At 44.3% G+C, this 17,844-nt stretch overlaps 1 long non-coding RNA gene across 1 annotated transcript; it reads left to right on the top strand.

The window, feature by feature from the left end:
* The first annotated feature begins 949 nt into the window (after positions 1-949).
* Positions 950-4,603, top strand: LOC126504590 (uncharacterized). The gene is made up of 3 exons (XR_007592656.1): positions 950-2,449; positions 3,833-3,925; positions 4,282-4,603. It is a non-coding gene; the product is annotated as an uncharacterized lncRNA (long non-coding RNA).
* Positions 4,604-17,844: the final 13,241 nt, after the last annotated feature.

Raw genomic sequence — 17,844 nt, 5'->3', positions numbered from 1 at the left:
ACATCTTTAAAGATAAAAAATAAAGTAAAAGACAAAGTAGAACTCAAATATAACATCAACAGTGAGGGCCTCCAACCAAACACCAAATTTCTTTTTCCCAATTAAATAATTACTTTGCACATCTCAATATAATGTTAGGGTACGAAGGTTTTGTTTCAAGTATATTTTTATATGTATGCTGAAGGTGTGTACAGTTGAGTTTAAATTCACAGTGGTAGTCAATAATTATTGATCTCTGAATGTATTGATACATTCCTAAAAGTATTTCTTGGCAGGTTTTGAAATGACCATAATTCTTTGACATTTCTCCCTTCAAGAGATGGTGTGTGTGTGTGGGGGGGTCTTTGTCCCCTCCCCTTTAATATGATGGACCTATGGTTGCTTTAACCAAAAGAATATGGAGAAGTGATGTTATGTGACCTCCAAAGCTGGATCATAAAATATGACACAGATTCCCTTTGTCACTGAAACACTGGCAGTTCTCAGTTCTAACTCAAAGCAGTTCAGTCCTTCCCAGCCAAACTGATACTACAGCCATCCTGTCAAATGACCAGACCAGGCCACAAGGCCATCTTACGTCTTAGCAATGAGCTCATCCCCCAGGTGGCCTCTGTTAGTATTACACAGAGGAGTTTTTGGGTCTGTCAAAATCCCGGCATACAAAGTTGTGTGATACAATGAAGAGGGCTATTTTTTCAAGCCACTTTTAAGATTGCTTGCAACAGCAGCAGCTTCTGAACTAAGGTCATGCATGTGTCATCGGCCATAACATCAATCCCTTGCACTGGTGACAGTGGCCAAGCAGCTCCCCTTTATCCCTCATGGTGCAGAATGTAGCTTGCTCTCCTTCCCTCTTCTCTGCCCTTTTGTTTGTTTGCTTTGCCTGTTGTTGCTAAGGCCGTTGAGTGGTCAGGCATTGGTTGTTTTGATCTCTGAATGACTCAAGCAATCTGACCCAAGGCTTATGCAAATGGATTTGGAAATTTTACAAAAAAGTAATGTCTTGGAAATTCCTTCCACTCACATGTACCCAGCGAACAAATGTTCTTGAAGTCTTTTATTAAATTGGATGTTCATCTACAAAGTTAAATAGGAAACTGAGGTCATTATCTTTGATCTGTTCACTTGAAGAATGCAGAAAATGGAAACGGAGATATGAGAAAAGGGGAGACTCCATTTTCCATCTTTCTAAGTTAGTATACCTTTAATCCAGATGAGAAAAAGCCATGAAACATTGCCCACACCACATCCCTGGGTTTTGAGCTAATGGATTATTTTTTAAAACTTGGAGGAAATCTTAATTCATATCTTGGCCGAAGGCTTCAGAAGAATCATTTCTAGCTACAGATACAGCACGGACGATGCAGGAAAAATCAGGTACTAGAGAACCAAGTCTCCTCGATGGTGGTTAAGACCCTGGGTATCTCGGGAACAGGTGAGATGAAGTTCTCATTTCTTACTTTCTTAGAGAACACAGCTATGCTTTGACATCCATCAGAGGTATAATTGGGCATCCCCCTTTCCTTCCTAACATTACAGACCTGTAAACTTCTGAATGATGGTTGCTGAATGAAAGGAAAATTTCTGTGAGTACAGAGGCTGCCCATCTGAATGTATGTGGAGGAAAGGAGTCAAGACTACCAGGAGCAAAGGAAGAGAAAGAGCTGGCAGGAAAATGAGCAAGACAACCTTTTCTCGGAACAACACAAAGATAAAGTACCTTTCCTGCTTACTCATTTAAGATGGCTCCCCTAACCCAGTCCTGTTTCTGCTTGCATTTCCTGAAGAAGGGTCAACAGTGAGTGCTTGCCAACCCAGGGCATTTTTAGACTCTCTACGGGTCATTGGTGTTATTCTTCTGGTCCCTTTAAGGGGCAAGCCACGCCCACTCCCTGCTACTTCTGACCTCTCCTCGCCATCTTGAAACTCCCTTACTGTCCCCTCTGGTGTGTGCACACCTCTCTCTCTCTCTCTCTCTCTCTCTCTCTCTCTCTCTCTCTCTCTCTCTCTCTCTCTCTCTCTCCTTTAATAAATGTTTAGTTTTATGCCTATTTTATGTGTCTATGTGCCTTTTACCCGCCACCTGTTTACATGCGCCCGCTTGCTGTTGGGAACCCGCTGCTGCTTGGGTGCCGGACTCCGGAGCCGCCCAGGGATTTAGGAACATTAATTGGAACCCCAGGATAAGACATCTGAAGTGGGAAGGAACCTAAATACCATGCCATTCACTGTGTGGTGGCAGGGCCAGCAGCCCTTGACTTTACACTGGAACATTCTAGAGATGCAGAATTTATGTCCCCACAGGAGACCCCCTAAGACAGAACCAGGGAGTCCAAACACTGGGTCATTAAAACACGAGAAGAAAGCACGGACAATGCCATCTGCTGCCCCACGTGGGAGGGGATTGGTGCAGCCTGAGAAGATGAAACTATCCATGTGGTAGATACAGGTAAGGAAGCGTTCAAGTTCCATCTTGAAAAGGGAAAGACATTATAAACTAAGAGCAAAAGAAAGCTCACAGCAGAGTGGTGGTAAAAACAAGGAGAGGGATGGAGTTGCTGTAATGGGGAGAATTAAGTATTAAATTAATATCCAGAAAAAAATGGGAGTGGGAGATAAAGATGTTTCTATGGGACAGATTAAGACCCACTGAACTAAGACAGTGAGAGTCTCCGGGACTAGGCTATATATTTTGTAAACAAGGCAAGACTTTTCTGATCATGCTTAAACAGTATTACCCTGTGGATTCTTTGGAAGAATTCTCTTTGGGAGGGGTGTGGTGCGCACACATGTGGAGGTCAGAGGTTAATGTCAATTGCCTTCCTCAGTCTCCACCTTCTTTCCTGAGACAGGGCCTCTCACTGTGTTGCCTGGGCCTCACAGATTTGGCTAGAGTGTCTGGCCATCAAGCTTCTGGGACCCTCCTGTCTCGTCTTCCCAGAGCGAAGATCACAAACACACACTACCATTCCCAGCTTTTTACACAGGGGCTGGGGACCTGAACTCAGAACCTCATGCTTGTGTGCAAGCCCTTTGTGGACTGAGCCATCTCCCCGAATCTTTAGCAGAAAGCTGAAAGTCCGCAGGAAAACTCCAGCATCAAGGTGTTTGTTTGTTTGTTTGGCTTAGCACAATTTTTGCTTGAAGCATGGAAGACATATTTTCAGACTGGTGTAGCAGGTGTTTTTCTTAATCTTTTTTTTTTTTTTAAACCAGAAGAACTGCTGAGTTCAGAGGAAATGAGTGCACTTTTATTTAAATTTCCCGAGATTAGAGGAAGAACATATTGCCAAACAATGCCTCTTCACTTCAAAACCTCGGCCCATAAATTATTGGAGGATATCTTATTAAAAGTCTGTAAAGTTTCCTATTAAGAACGGTTGATTGCAGTCCAGACTATCATGGCTTTGGTGCTTTCTCTGAAATACCACAGCTGTCGGGAAGAAATATACTTTCAGACAAAAGGTTTTGTTTCCCTAGCAATAAATTATTTTAGTGATATCTCGAGATAGATAAAACTTTCACTTATGTTTGAGTGAAGGAAGATTCTACTGATAACTTGTTTTTTAAAAAAAATCTATAAAAAGAAAAGGAGAATGCAGATGTAGATAGCGAATTAAATCCGACTTCCCTTAAGTTGAGCAAAGCAATTCTTTGTAAAGTCAGGGGAGATTATTATGGATAATGAAATGATTTACTGGAAAACGTGGAAGTAACGTTCAATGCGGCCACATCTCGGCACTGCATCAAGTTGGTATTTTCAACTTTAACCTTAGAGCCATTAAGGAAAGGAAAACCCTCACTCTAATGATAGCTTTACGTAAATTGCCAGGGAAAACAACCTCCGCAGTGCTGTGGGACTTGGAAGAGGTGGGAAGTGCCTTGTTTGTGGTGTTGATGTAGTGACCTGGCGATTTCATGGCAGGTGAGGTCTTTGAAACAAAGTTATGCTCCCTCCCCAGCCTCTTTTCCCTCCCCCCCCCTCCCCGCCTCTAATGAGGACCTTTCTTTACAAAGCCATGAGACTGAATTCTATCAAACACATTTGATTTAAGAATTGCAAATATCCTCTTACTGCCCGGGAGTAGCAATGGCTACCAAGCAAATTGCTGAAGACTTTTAATTTATTTTCTATGAACCTTTTCAGGGGACATTGGACTCGTAAAACATTTTGTAAGCCAAGAAAATGGCTCATAGTTCTCTCTTTCTCTCTCTCTCTCTTTCTCTCTCTCTCTCTCTCCTGCTTTTATTTTTTCTTCTGACTTTTGCTTCCAAATCTAGTATAAGCCACCCAGAAAAAACCTGGTCCATTTCACCATTTCTAGAGCCATCGGTGTTAAGGAAGAGCTAGTCTGTTTTTCATCTAGTGCCTGGAGAATCTCTTGATTGCTGGTAAGCCCAGAACTTTGATATTTAAGTTTTTTGTTTGTTGTTACCATTGTGGGTTGTTGTGTTCCGTTCATTCTATTTGTTTATTTTGGTTCTTTTGGCAGGGGAATGAAGCCAGGACCCTGCAGACTGGGCCCTCTCCACCACTAGCTGCATCCTCAGCCTGTAGGTTTTGATTTTAGCAGTGGGGCCATGATATTAAGACTTCACAAAGCTTAATAATGATATAATTAATCAGCCTGGATGAAGAGAGCTAAGTGGTACCAAGGCCACAAAACACTGATGAAGCAATACTCGTGCGATAAAGAAATCATAATTTTTTATCACTTTGGACTTAGGAATGACAGAGCTGTGTCAGCATATTGTTCACGCTCTTTTTCGGAAGTAATAATTGAAAAAAAAAAAACTAACAAAACAACCTAGCCAAGCATGGTGGAGCATGCCTGTAACCAGCCACTTTAGAGGCTTGAGGTAGGAGGATTATTGAGGCCAGCTTATACTATGTAACTTGACTGCAGTTTCAACCGCCCCCCCACCACCAAAACTGAAGCCTCCCAACCAAGTAAACAAATGAACAAAACAATCTCCTCAAAACCCCAAAATAAAATATAAAAGCAGGCAGATAAGACTCCTCAAACAAAGGAGGCTCTTTAAAACTTAAAAAAAACGGAAGCAGTGTATCTGAACATGGTGAAGTAGTACACAGGCTTACTCCTGGCACTTGGAAGGTAGAGGCAGGCAGATCTCTGTGAGCTCCAAGCCAGCCCAAGTTACACAGTGAGACCCTGTATTAATAAATAAAAGGGGCATGGTAGGTATAAAAATACATAATCTGCAAGCTCCTGCCTTTTAGTAGAGTATCCAAAAATATATAAATGATCTGACCATCTCTGCATATAAAAATACATAAAAATGATCTGACCGCCTCTGCACATTTATCAGCAGTTCTATGATTGAACAACTTCCCTTTGTCCCAAACAAGGACTCTGCACGCAGTGAGTGCAGGCAGCCTTCCGTGGCTTGCACTTGTTAAAAGGACATTAATCATTTGAGCAAGGTCGCAAGCAACAAAGGCCAACGAGAGGTCAAAGTGCACAGGTCCAGTCATTTATCAGGTAGAAATGGGCTGCGTTTCAATAATTTGTAAAATATTCTTTTATGAAAAAGCTATCGGTCATCGTATAGGCTGGCGAAACTCTGATTGTTCCTTGGTACAAAACGGATGATGACGGGGAGTCGAGAAACACTATCCGGGTTTAGACTTATGCAGGACCACCACGGCTTGAACATGCGTTTCCAATTTCTATAAGGATGTGATTATGATGTGGGAATGTCCTCCTGGCTCAAGAGAAAGATATGTCAGGATCGCTTTGCCTCTGACAAACAGATTAGGATCAATTGGTTAAGGCGAGGGCAGAGCTGGGAGCGCTGAACACTGTGAAGATTATGGGTTGCCACTGGCTTTTGTGATGGTAGAAATGATCTTTTCTACGCAGGTCCAGAGCGGGACACGGTGGATGGCCTTGTTTCAGCGTATCAACCCTGTAACCCAGTGTACCGCTCTTCTCCTCTTCTCGGTTGGGGACACCATGCTTGTTGACGGCTCCAGACACATTTTATAAATTTGAAAACTCAACTTTCAGGGACCTCAGTCCTTCCAAATTTAGAGAAGCAAGCCCTCCACCTCCCCACTGTGTGTGACCCTGAGTTTAGTCAAAGAGCACACTTGTCTTTGAGTTTCTTTTCAACAGTTTGATTGAGATATAATTCACATACCATACAATCTACCCACATAAAGTATAATTTGACAGTTTTCTCATAGCTGAGCGGTGTAACCATTGCCACAATCCAGTTGAGAGCATTTGCATCGCCCCAAAGGGAAATTCCATTTCCATTTCTCCCAAATGCCCAGCTTAGACAATCACCAATTCTCTGTCTCTTTAATGTAGATTTTGTATCGGGGGGCCTCCGTCTTTTCACAGAGTGTTCTCAGATCTCATCCACCTTGTAGTACACGTTTGGCCACCTCATTTTTATGGCTGAATAGTGTTCCCTTCTATAGCTATGACCTGCTTTGTTTGTCTGTTCACCAGCTGATAGGAACTTGGGTTGTTTCCTTTTTGAGGGGCTAATGGGAGCAACGCTGCCGCAGTTAGCACACATGTACAAGTTTTTTTATATGAATTTAGGCTTTTAGTTTTTAGGTGTCAGGGAGGAGAATTTTGGGTCACGTCGTGACTCTGTATTTAATGTTTGAGGAACTGTCAAACTATTTTCCGAAGTGACTGGCCCATTTTACGTCTGCACAAGAAATGCCGGACCGCCCCAGCTTCCCCTCATCGCTGGTAAAACTTATTACTAGAGAATTCTTGCTCGCAGGCTCTGAAGTATTGGTTGCTGCTGTTACAGTGTCAGAATTGGACCTCGAAAAGTTGTTAGGCTAGGGAAAGTTTCCACATGGCAGAAAAAAAAATGACCTTAAATAATTAATCGGGACATATATTTAACAGATATGGCATCTGAACTTTTATTTTGCCAAGAGTTTCATATCTTTCAGCGCCACAAAGGATTTAACACCCACGTCTAGCATGAATTACACCCCGTTCTCATAAATTCCACTGGAAAAGAAGGTATTTGTAGCAGTCATGGTTAGAAAAATACAAGGTGGGCTACCTGTGAAGGTGTCTAGTAAACAGAAACACTATAGTGTCCCCAAAGCAGCCTCCTGAGCTTGTATCAGTGCTGTGGCACAATTGTGCGTTGTCAGTTGCTTTAAAGAAGTAGCCAGTTGGAGGGTCTTTGGTTCTTCCTTCCTTTACTCTAGTTTCTGTACTGGACCATGAACAGGGCCTCCTGCACGCAGTGTGTGTGCTCTACCATTAACTACATCCCTAGCTCTTTAAATTTCATGTTAATAGATTGACACTGATCTCCCTACATGGTTCAGGCTGGCCTTGAACTTATGATTCTCCCGTATCAGCTTCTAGAGTGCTAGAACTACAGGTATAAAAGCCATGCCTGGGTAAGATGCTTGGATCCTAAGAAAGCAATAGTAGCCACTGACGGTACCCTTTTCCTTCCTGCCTCCTACAAATGGATCAGAACTTATTTAAATACCTCTCGATTTTTGGAGGAATAGGCAGTTTCCAAACTCTGCTATGATAAGTAACGTTGCTATGAGCAACACAAGCAATTCTCCCTTGCAGATTAAGAGCTGATGCACTGAACTTTCCACAGCTGGCTTTGGCCTTGTGGAGACCCAGCCAGAGATTATCTTGAGACTGTGTAAAATTGATGCAAAGCAGACCTTCACTTAGCAAGGGGCTCATCTGGAAGACCCCTATGAGTCCACTAAACAGGGGCATTCCAAGAACTCAATTTATCTGTCTTAAAAGGTTAAGCTCGTGTGTTGACCCTGCCAAGATTCAGCCCTATGCTCCTGAAGGCTGCAATGAGTTGAGACTGCTGTGGGCCCTTCGTAGCCATTCCCTCGGGCACACCAGTGGTTTCTCTATCCCCACAGCCTGATCCTAAGCCTGCTGTGTTCTGATAGGAATTTCTCTTCCCACTGAGACTCTGCAGTATGGATTGCTTCTAGCTCAGAAGCAAATTCCACCATAATGAGAAGACTAGAGGGAATCACTGTAGCAAAACTGACATGTTGGATGTCAACACACAGGATCAAGTGCGAGGAATGACATGGTATGTAAATACGTATAAGGCAGAAAACGTAGGTCAGTCCCTATCCTGTCGCTTACTAGTTTTGGGACCTTAAAAGAAGTTAGTAAATATTCTGAGTATCAGGTTCTTTTTAATAAAATTAGTCTTATTGGATGGTTGCTATGGACTTGTATTTCTGAAGGATGTAGATGGTGGGTCGAGTGTGCCCGTGTGTGGATGGTGGGACCACTGTGCCTGTGTGTGGTTGGTGGGGCCAGTGTGCCCGTGTGTGGATGTGGGTCCAGTGTGCCGTGTGTGGGTGGTGGGTCCAGCAGGCCTGTGTGTGGTTGGTGGGCCCAGGGTGCCCGTGTGTGGATGGTGGGGCCAGCGTGCCTGTCTGCCTATGTGTGTTACAGAGCACTGCCCGCTGGCCCCTGACAGGTTAGTATAGCTACATTTTATAATCCAGTCATGCTACAATTCTTTTAAAATAATGTTATTAATCGAGAATTTCATACATTGTGGTTTGATCATACCCCCTCCCCCAGCTCCTCCTAGATCCACCCCACTTCCCTGCCCACCCAACGTTTTATCTTTTTTTTTTTTTTTAACCCATCAAGTCCAATTTGTGCTGCCCAGATGTTGCAGTGTAATCAGTCCAACAGGGGACACGCCTTTACCAAAAACAAGCTCTGCTTCTCCCAGCAGCTGTCAGTTACCGGCAATCCCTCAGCTAGGACGGGACTTCATGTTCACTTCCCTCTTCACTGCTGGGGTTTCCTCTGGCTGGAGCCTTTGCAGGACATGCATGCCGTCACAATTGCCACATCCCCATTTTTCATATTGGAAAGTTGAGGCTAAGTGATGTACCCAAAGTCAAGCATCTTCTAAGGAGAAGCACCCCAATCCGTGTCTTCTACAGTCTGACGTTCATGCTGTCCCCCCGCCCTCCCATCACATCATGGCTTCTATTTTAGGGTTAAGGCACCTTGAGAAACCCTTACAAGGCAGATTCTGAGACCAGGTTCTTACCCGCACTGGAGAGAAGGGAAACTCTGGCTATCTAGAATGTGCCCTTGGTGGCTACAGCTGGTACCTTCCCTGCTCCCAGTCCTCCCTCTGATTGCAGTTACATCTCCCTCCCTTGCCCATCATTGTCTAAGTTCCTAGGAGCCACTTTCTCACCTCCAGGCTTTCCACACTCTGCTTTCTACTCCTCCTTTTGCGCTGAGGCTCCTAGCTTGTGTCAGGCTGCAGTGAGGGTGGCTCCAGCTCCTAGCTAAGGTACCCCTTCTCTAACCCAGCCCCAGTCCACAGGCGTAGGCTCACTCTAGTCCTTTCTTCACTGTGTGATCTGCCCCCATTGCAATGGCTGGTCCACCCGCATTCTGAAACAGGGAGAATGGAATCTGCAGTGCTGCTGGGACGAAAGGGAGCTGCATTCTCCGGAGAGAAGGAGATGATGCTGTGTGCGGAGACAGCCAGGTTGTCTGCTTCCTCATCACTATGGTGGCTCAGTGCCAGTAGAATAGGTTACCGACCACAAGTCCAGGCCATGCTAGGTATTCCTCCATAGGGAAGGCCATGGCCATTGTGGCCACAGCTGGGATTTGCTCACCTGATATATGTCAATTTCCATTTCAGAAAGCAAGAGATCTGATGATCTTAGTATGATAGACTCACTCCCTAAAAACACCTGCCACCTGCAAGGACGCTTTCTCTTTGGATTTGTGATTCATTCTACTTCCTTCATAGAACTTCAGTCATGCAAAAAAATGTTTTAACCTTGAAATTATTTTATCAGTCATTCATATTTCTTAGATACAGAAATTGAAATATAAGTTGGATTTTTTTCCCTATAATTCTCAGTCTCTAAAAGTTTAAATTTTTCTCCTGGATTGTTTTCATTTATAATTACACAGTAGAGTGTAGAATACAAGTAACCCAAAGAGTATAAAATCTGGAGAGAGGTCCCAGGGTAAGAGCATTTGATGCTCTTGCAGAGGACCGGGGTTTAACTCCTGGCACCCACATGGTGGCTCAGTTTCAGGGGATCTGACACCCTCTTCTGTCTCTGCAGGCACCAGGCACACATGTGGTGCACATATTCACATTCCGGCAAAACCACTCATACACACACACACACAAAAAAATCTAAAAAATAGTAAAAGAATAGTAAGCCAGGGCACCTTCTCAGAAGTTGATTTAGCACATGTGTGCATGCACCACGCTCATGCACACCACAGTTAGCTGCGAGAGCAACGCAGTGACAGGGCACTTGCGGTGCACAAGGTGCCCCCCAAAGTAGCAAGCAAGCAGTTTCTAAGATAGTGTTTATATAGATACCTATTGGTGTCATTCATTACTAGGCTGAGACAGTGCCGTTGTAACAATTTCTGTCTAACTTTTCTTTAAGATGTAAGCACCGAGGACTTTCACTCTGGGCTAGAGGATTGACGTTAGAAAGTGTCATCTACTTCGAACTTCTAAAAACTTCATGTTAAAATGCTTAATTGTCCAGTTTTGACTTTGAAAAGAATTTTCAGCTGGGCAACAACTAGACTTTCCCCTCTGTCCAAGGGATTGAAGCTAGGACCTGACCCGCACCAGGGAGACACCTGTGTGTTCAGACCTGTGTCCGCCATTTTGTTTGGAGAGTGGGTCTCTCTAGGCTACTTACGCTTGCCTTGTGCTCTCTCTCTTTCGTCTGGTTGGCCTTGAACTTTTGATTCTCTTGCCTAAATCTTCAGAATTCCTGGAATTACCAACTGTCATACTTATTGTCCTATTCCTGTGAAGAGAGACACATGAGAGAGAGAGAGAGAGAGAGAGAGAGAGAGAGAGAGAGAGAGAGAGAGAAGGAGGGAGAGACAGACAGACTAAGAGACTAGGCCTGGCACAGGCTCTTGAAACCTGAAAGTTTGCCCCCAGTGACACACTTTCTCCAACGGAGCCACACCTAATATTTCCTAAAAAGTTCCATCAAACATGGAAATATGAGTCTATAAGAGCTAATCTCATTCAAACAGCCACACCGGCCTTTCTTACAGGGCCCGGCTCAGATTATGTCTTTTAATATTGTGAAACCTTGTGCTTCAGCTATTCCAAGAATGCACTTTCTCAGCTGTTAGGCTGCAAAACTCATTTCCCCCAAAGCTCATCAAATAATTGTTAAACACTGCTGTTCCTCTTTCACTTATGAAGGTAGCACGAATCCTACAAACCCACTGTGCTCGGAAAGACTTGGGGATAGCGATGTTTTTATTCCAGGACACCTTTGCACATGTTTCATTTGTGAAGATTAATTTATATTGTCATATGCTTTATAGTCTATCAAATCCTTGGAGCTAATATTATCTTCCTTCCATTTATGAAAATATCTAACTGGTAAAAACAGCCCTCACCCTGCAGGTAGGCTCAGTTGGTCTTCATGGAAGGAGATCAGCTGTTTTATGGTCTGTTTGGCTCCTGGTTATGTGAGTGTGTGCTTTATTTAATGACATCATAACGGAGCTGGCTTTTCCGTTAATGTCCACATTTCTCGCCTTTATGGCTTCTAGTATCCTGCTGGCATTCCTGAAGGGCAATTATCGTGTGGAAATGGAACATCAGAATGAAATAATTTCATCTAAAAATTAATTTCTCCTTAAGTTTTCATTACCATATGCCTTAATGAATTCCGCCAAGACCGGGAAAGGAGGTAGCGCAGCAATAAGATGTGTCTGATGGGTTGCTGGCAAGACGGAACGACAGCATTTTACACGGTTACAGCGACTAAGTGCTCAGTGTTGAGGAATCTGAGGACCAATAGGAAAACCCTGAGCAACGCCTGAATGTTTGCTAGACTCCCACTCTCCTGTGCCTGCCTCAGAACTCTCACAGCCATTCCTGATTCTTCCGAATATAAAACCAATAGCAGCCAATTCCAGGTGTCTGATCCCGGGCTTTGTTTTGTAGTATTTATGATTGCTATCGAGATGAAAAAATGTTGGGGCCGGCAAAATAGCTCAGTGAATAAGGGTGCTTGCCTCTAAGTCTGAGGGCCTGAGACCAACATGGTGATACCTGGGACCAGCTACAGAAGCCTGTGACTTTAAACACCCAATTCAAATCCTCAGTGCAAGGCTGCCCTCCCTGTTGGAGCTTGGGTTTTCTTTTGGCCCTTGGAAGCATTTACTTTTTATGTCCTATAACTGTGACGCCACAGTGCAGAGTAGATGGGGGTCAATACAGAGAACCAAAAAACGACCGTAGCACAGAGAATAAATGACTGCGAAGTGCTCATCCCTAAACAAGATACCCGTGTGACGTTCCTGCCCCGAGAGCCAGAGGTCATTCCTGCCTACAAGAGAGCCAGAGGTCAGGAGGGCAGCTGTGAGCAGTGGTTTCTGGACACGACCGGCAATTGTGCTTGCGAACTCGCTGCAGCCACGCTTGCCTGCAAACGACCTACGCAACATCAGTCTAGCTGCTATCCGGCATGGACGGTGGGCACTCACGAAGACCCACTCTCAGAGGAAGCTATTGGCGGTCTGTGTTGGCTGGGAGAGAGAGAGAGAGAGTCAGATTTCCTCAGGGTTGGAAATTTCCAGCAGGTTGCCAGGATAATTTGTCTCAGTATATTTTTACACACACACACACACACACACACACACACACACACACACACACACACGTATAAAATTAGGAGGGGGACCTGGGAAGAAGTGGAGAGTCATGGATTTAATCAAAAGAAATGTATTAATATATGAAAGAAATAAAATCGTCTAACTAATGTATGGGAGTCAAGCAGGCACTTTAATTGTTCAGCTCAGCATACCTTGCTTGAACTGGTGGTTTTACTTGTGCAACCCTCCAGGTCTGCTTGCACTAGCTAGCACCCTGTATTAATGCACAGTTACTAAGGAAGCCCTGTAAATCGACTGGTGACCCTTGGCAGTTTGCACTGGGTTACATTCACCAAGGCCTTGGTTGCCATGCATCTTAGATTGACAGCAGTCTCTAGGCACACAGTGTTTATCGAGACCATGCTGTTTGACTGTCCATACCTGGGACATTTCACCGAGCATTTCGTTTTCTACTGAGCTTTGTTAGGTCCAGCGCTATCAGGGAAGGGCAAATCTCCCTTCATTCACGGCTACAAGGCCGTGAAATAACATTCTCCAGCACATGGCTTTAGCAGCCATCGGCTGCCTGTACATCAGGTAACCGTGAATGTGAACACGCCCTGTACACACAGTTTATGTCTGCTTTCCCAGACTCCTTTCTAAAAGTTGGACCAGGTGTCTCATGCTTTAATGGCGTATTTATTTTTTTATCAGTAGTGGGACGGAAAGCCGAGATAGTGTGGATCAGGCCCCTACTTCGAACAGCTAGGGCTGTTGTGGTTTTCAAGGTGCATGAGATGTGAGTGCAATGAATGGATTCCTCCTGTCAGGACCTGTTTCGGTCTGAAAGACGGATGCTCAGCTTACAGGAGATCCTGTCAGCATGCTTGTCCTTCATGGGCTGGATGCTTGGACCGAGCAGCTAGTGACAGACAATTCTCGCTGTCTGTAGTAATGAGAGACAGAGGCAATGCTGTTCCTGCGGGTCTTTGGTACGAAACCTGAGAGGCCAGTTGTGGGCTGGGCTAGAGAGAAATGGGAACATTCAGAAACAAGCATGGGAAGGAAGCTGAGCTTTGGTGCCAAAAAGGCTTATCATCGGGTAACCATGGAAACTGCATTTAGCTCACTGTTTGGTAATCCTGTTATTAATTCATTTGTATTTTATGAGAGGCAGAGACAGAGAGAGAACCTTGCTATGAATCCCAGACTGGCCTCAAACTTGTGATCATCCAGTTTCATCTTCCTAGTGCTGGAATTCTTGGTGGATGTCACAATATGTGCTTCTGATCATGGGTGTGTGTACATATGTGTGTACATGTCTGTGCAGGTACACATGCTTGTGTGTATAGAAGCCAAAGGTCAATGTCTGGTGCCCCCATCAATATAAATGTTCTCTTATATTTTTGAGGAGGCCAGGTTTCTCACAGAATCCGGAAGTCATCAGTTTGGCTAGACTGGTTGGCCAGTGAGCCTCAGGGATCCTCCTGCCTCTGCCTCCCCCAGCACTGACATTACAGATAAACCCTGTCAAACTTGGATTCTTCTGTGGGTGTTGGGGATCTGAACTCAGATCCTCATTGTGTGACAAGCACTCTGTTCTACCCATTGATCATTTCTCCACATCTTGGTCATGCAATTTTTTATTTTTTTATTTTGTTTAGATATGGCAATAAGTAACAGCTGTCTTAGATGGGATTTCCAAGAAATTGACTCTGAATTGGAATTTTTCCTGCAGGACTTCTTTGGAGGAAGTTCTTAAGAACAATACTTCTTAAGAGAGTGAGGGAGGATGGATTGGGCATAGGAAGAAAGGAAGCCTGGATATTGGTGCAACCAAGGGCTCCTCTGAGTCCACGGGAGTTCTGTAGCTGGGGTGGGTTTTGCAGGTTTGCAGTAAAATGAGAGCTACTTCACCTTAATTTCTACCTCTGCCATCCACTCACTAGAGGACAAAGGTAATCCCCAGGGAGTCAGCCTAACTAGGAAAAGGCAGTTTCCTGGAGATGGAGTCTACTGTGAGCTGCCAGACACTGCCCACAGCTAGGATAACTGGGACACACCCCGAAGTGGGGGATCCAGGCATTGTGCCACAACGTTCATTACAGCAGCAATGAGAGGGAGAGGAGGGGAGGGAGGAAGGAATGAAGGCAGAAGGGAAGGAGGAAGATTGATTCATAAAAAACCAATTGTTGGCTCTTACAGTATAAAGAAAGAAGAGTTTGTGTTGGCTTGCAGTTGCAAGGGGTCTAGTCATGACTAAAGAATTAGACATGTGGCCTGGACTGACAAGTAAGTAACTTGGACTTCCATCCCTCCCTCTTTTTTTCCTCCCTCCCTTTTCCTTCCTTCCTTCCTTCCTTCCTTCCTTCCTTCCTTCCTTCCTTCCTTCCTTCCTTCCTTCCTTCCTTCTTTTCTGGTGCAGGAGACTTGTCTGTATTCTGTCAATAATATTTTAAATAAATGCTGATTGGCCAGGCAGGAAGTATAGGTGGGTCAATCAGACAGGAAGTAGAGGTGGGGCGATGAGAACAGGAGAATGCTGGGAAGGAGGAAGCCCATTCTTCCCAGACTCCTGCCCAGACCACAGAAAAAGCAAGATGTGACCTGTCCCACTGAAAAAGGTACCGAGCCATGTGGCTAACATAGATAAGAATAATGGGTTATATAAGTTATAAAAGCTAATACAAAGCTTGAGCTAATGGGCCAATCAGTTTATAATATTATGGAGACCTCTGTGTGATTTTCTTTGGGACTTGCTGGCTGTGGGAAACAGGGCAGGTCATAAACCCCAACAAGCAGGCCCTCATGTTACACTTTCCTTCCTTCCTTTCCTTCCTTCCTTCCTTCCTTCCTTCCTTCCTTCCTTCCTTCCTTCCTTCCTTCCTTTCTTCCTTTCTGTCGAGACAGAGTCTCATTGTGTAGTTCAGATGGACTATAACTTGCTATGTAGACTGGGCTGGCATCAAGTACACAGATATTAACTTACATCTGTCCCCAAAGGCTGGGAATAAAGACAAGTACCACCACAAGGGAATGTACTGTTCTTTATATTTCATGAAAATTGTGAACTTACAGCCTGCTTATACTATGTTAGTGAGCATTTGCTATGCACAATGAATTTCATAGTGCAATCCCTGACTAATGAAAACACAAATCTACTAAAGAAAAAACAGGTTGCTCAGCTATCGGGTTATATTTCTGTGTTATTTGTCATGACTTTAGAAGTAATTTTTAGGCTGGAGAGACAGCACCCATATCAAGCTGTTTACAACTGTGGGGATAATCTTTGGTACACTGAGTGAAGAAGTCTCTGTCCTTTCTCGCCTGCCTAAGATTCTTCTGATTGGCTTAATAAAGAGCTTAATAATAAGTCTCAGTGTCACTCTCCAAAGAAAGACCTATTCTGCACAGCTGCCTGTAACTCTAGTACCAAGGGACCCTCTGCCCTTGACCTTCTCCTTAGGTACCTGTATCCATGTGGTGTACAAACAGACAATCAGGCACACACCACACACACACACACCACACACACACATAAATAAAAGTAAGTAACTTTTGAAATTTAAAAGTAGTTAAATAAAAATTTCCAAATTCAGTCTACTCATTTTGATTTATTGTGGTATAAATTTTTGCAGAAAGTAGCACTAAAGACTTTCACACTGAGTGTTTCATTGTTGAGTGCCATTGGAGAAATAAGACCTCTTCGCTCACATTCTCACTCCTCCCACTCTTCGCCTGGACTTTGGGACCTCAGTCCAGTGCTCCAATGTAGGTCTCTACCTCTGTTTCCATCAGTGGCTGGATGAAAGTTCCATGGTGATATTTAAGTTAGTTATCAGTCTGATTACAGGGCAAGGTCAGTTTGGGCACCCTCTCCTCTATTGCTTAGGGTTTTAGCTGGGGTCATCCTTGTGGACTCCTGGGAATTTATCACCAACTCCAGCCAGACAGGCAAGGAATCAGCATAGGTCCAAACTAGTCCCTCTGAATGTGGGTGACAGATGTGTGGCTGGGGCAGATTGTGGGGCCACTGGCAGTGGTTAACAGGATTTATCCCTACTGCTTGTACTGGCTCTTTGGGAACCTATTCTCTTTGGAAGGATACCTTGCTCAGTCTACATATAGTAGGGAGGGCCTTGGACCTTCCACAAAGCAATGTGTTTTACCCTCTCTGAGGAGTGGATGAGGGTAGGGTAGGGGGGGCTAGATGGAGAGAATGGGAAGAGGGGAGCGAATGGGAATTGGTATTGGTATGTAAAGTGAAAAACAATAGTTTGTTATCTTTTTAATATATGTGGATATAGATATATGTGGATATATGTGTGGATATATATATATCTTTTGAATATGTGGAAGGACCAATGAATTAATGAATGAGTGGGTGAATGAATGAATCTTCTGCTTAGCTCCAGTGCTTAACACAGTTCCCATCGATTACATCAGTGTTATTGGCATGCAGGGGGCAGTGAAACAGATTTTGAATTCTCTTTGAATTTGACTGGGGACATTGCCCACATTTCCAGCTTGCTTTTAGGGTGAGGTCGGTGTGTGAACCATTTACAGATCCTTTTTCCCCACTCCCGACGTCTCTGATTAAAGCACCTTTGGCATTCTTCACAAAGGAAGAAGAGAGTTCCGGAGAGTCTAGATTCAAGGTCCCATCCATGGCGTCTGTTCCCACGGGGACAGGAAGGTCTAGCTGGTAGGCTAGACCCTGATGTAGGATGCCCATTGTCAGCAAACCCACAGATTCTTCCAGGAGGAAGAGCCAGGGCCTTCCTGATGGTGATCCCACTGAGTCTGGGTACTGCATTGCAGGGCTTGTCTGTGTGCCTCCTCCACGTTACTCATGGTACATGTTCATGGCTCAGAAGAATTCACTGTGCTAACAAACCAGTTAGCAATCTAATCATCGAAAAATAAACAGGAAGGGCTGCCCTTTTGTTCAGAATTGTGAAACTGTGCCTTCCAGGGACGTGGGAGTGCTGGCCTGTGCAGCCTCCCAGCTTCCTAACTTTAGCCAATACTACATTTAGCCTCCGTCACATGTATCTATCAACAAAGATGACACTTTCCACACACACCCACACCAATGCTCCTGACTAACATCCTAATTAAACTAATGACACATCAATCAATCAACTAGCACTGGTCAGGCACTGTGTGTGTTGCATAGATTATATAT

This window comes from Alexandromys fortis, unplaced genomic scaffold (assembly GCF_014885135.2).
Source record: "Alexandromys fortis isolate MF-2015 unplaced genomic scaffold, M_Fortis_MF-2015_v1.1 scaffold_12, whole genome shotgun sequence".
Lineage (NCBI taxonomy): Eukaryota > Metazoa > Chordata > Mammalia > Rodentia > Cricetidae > Alexandromys > Alexandromys fortis.
The sequence above is the reverse complement of the archived record's forward strand: the minus strand, read 5'-3'. Positions and strand labels throughout refer to the sequence as shown.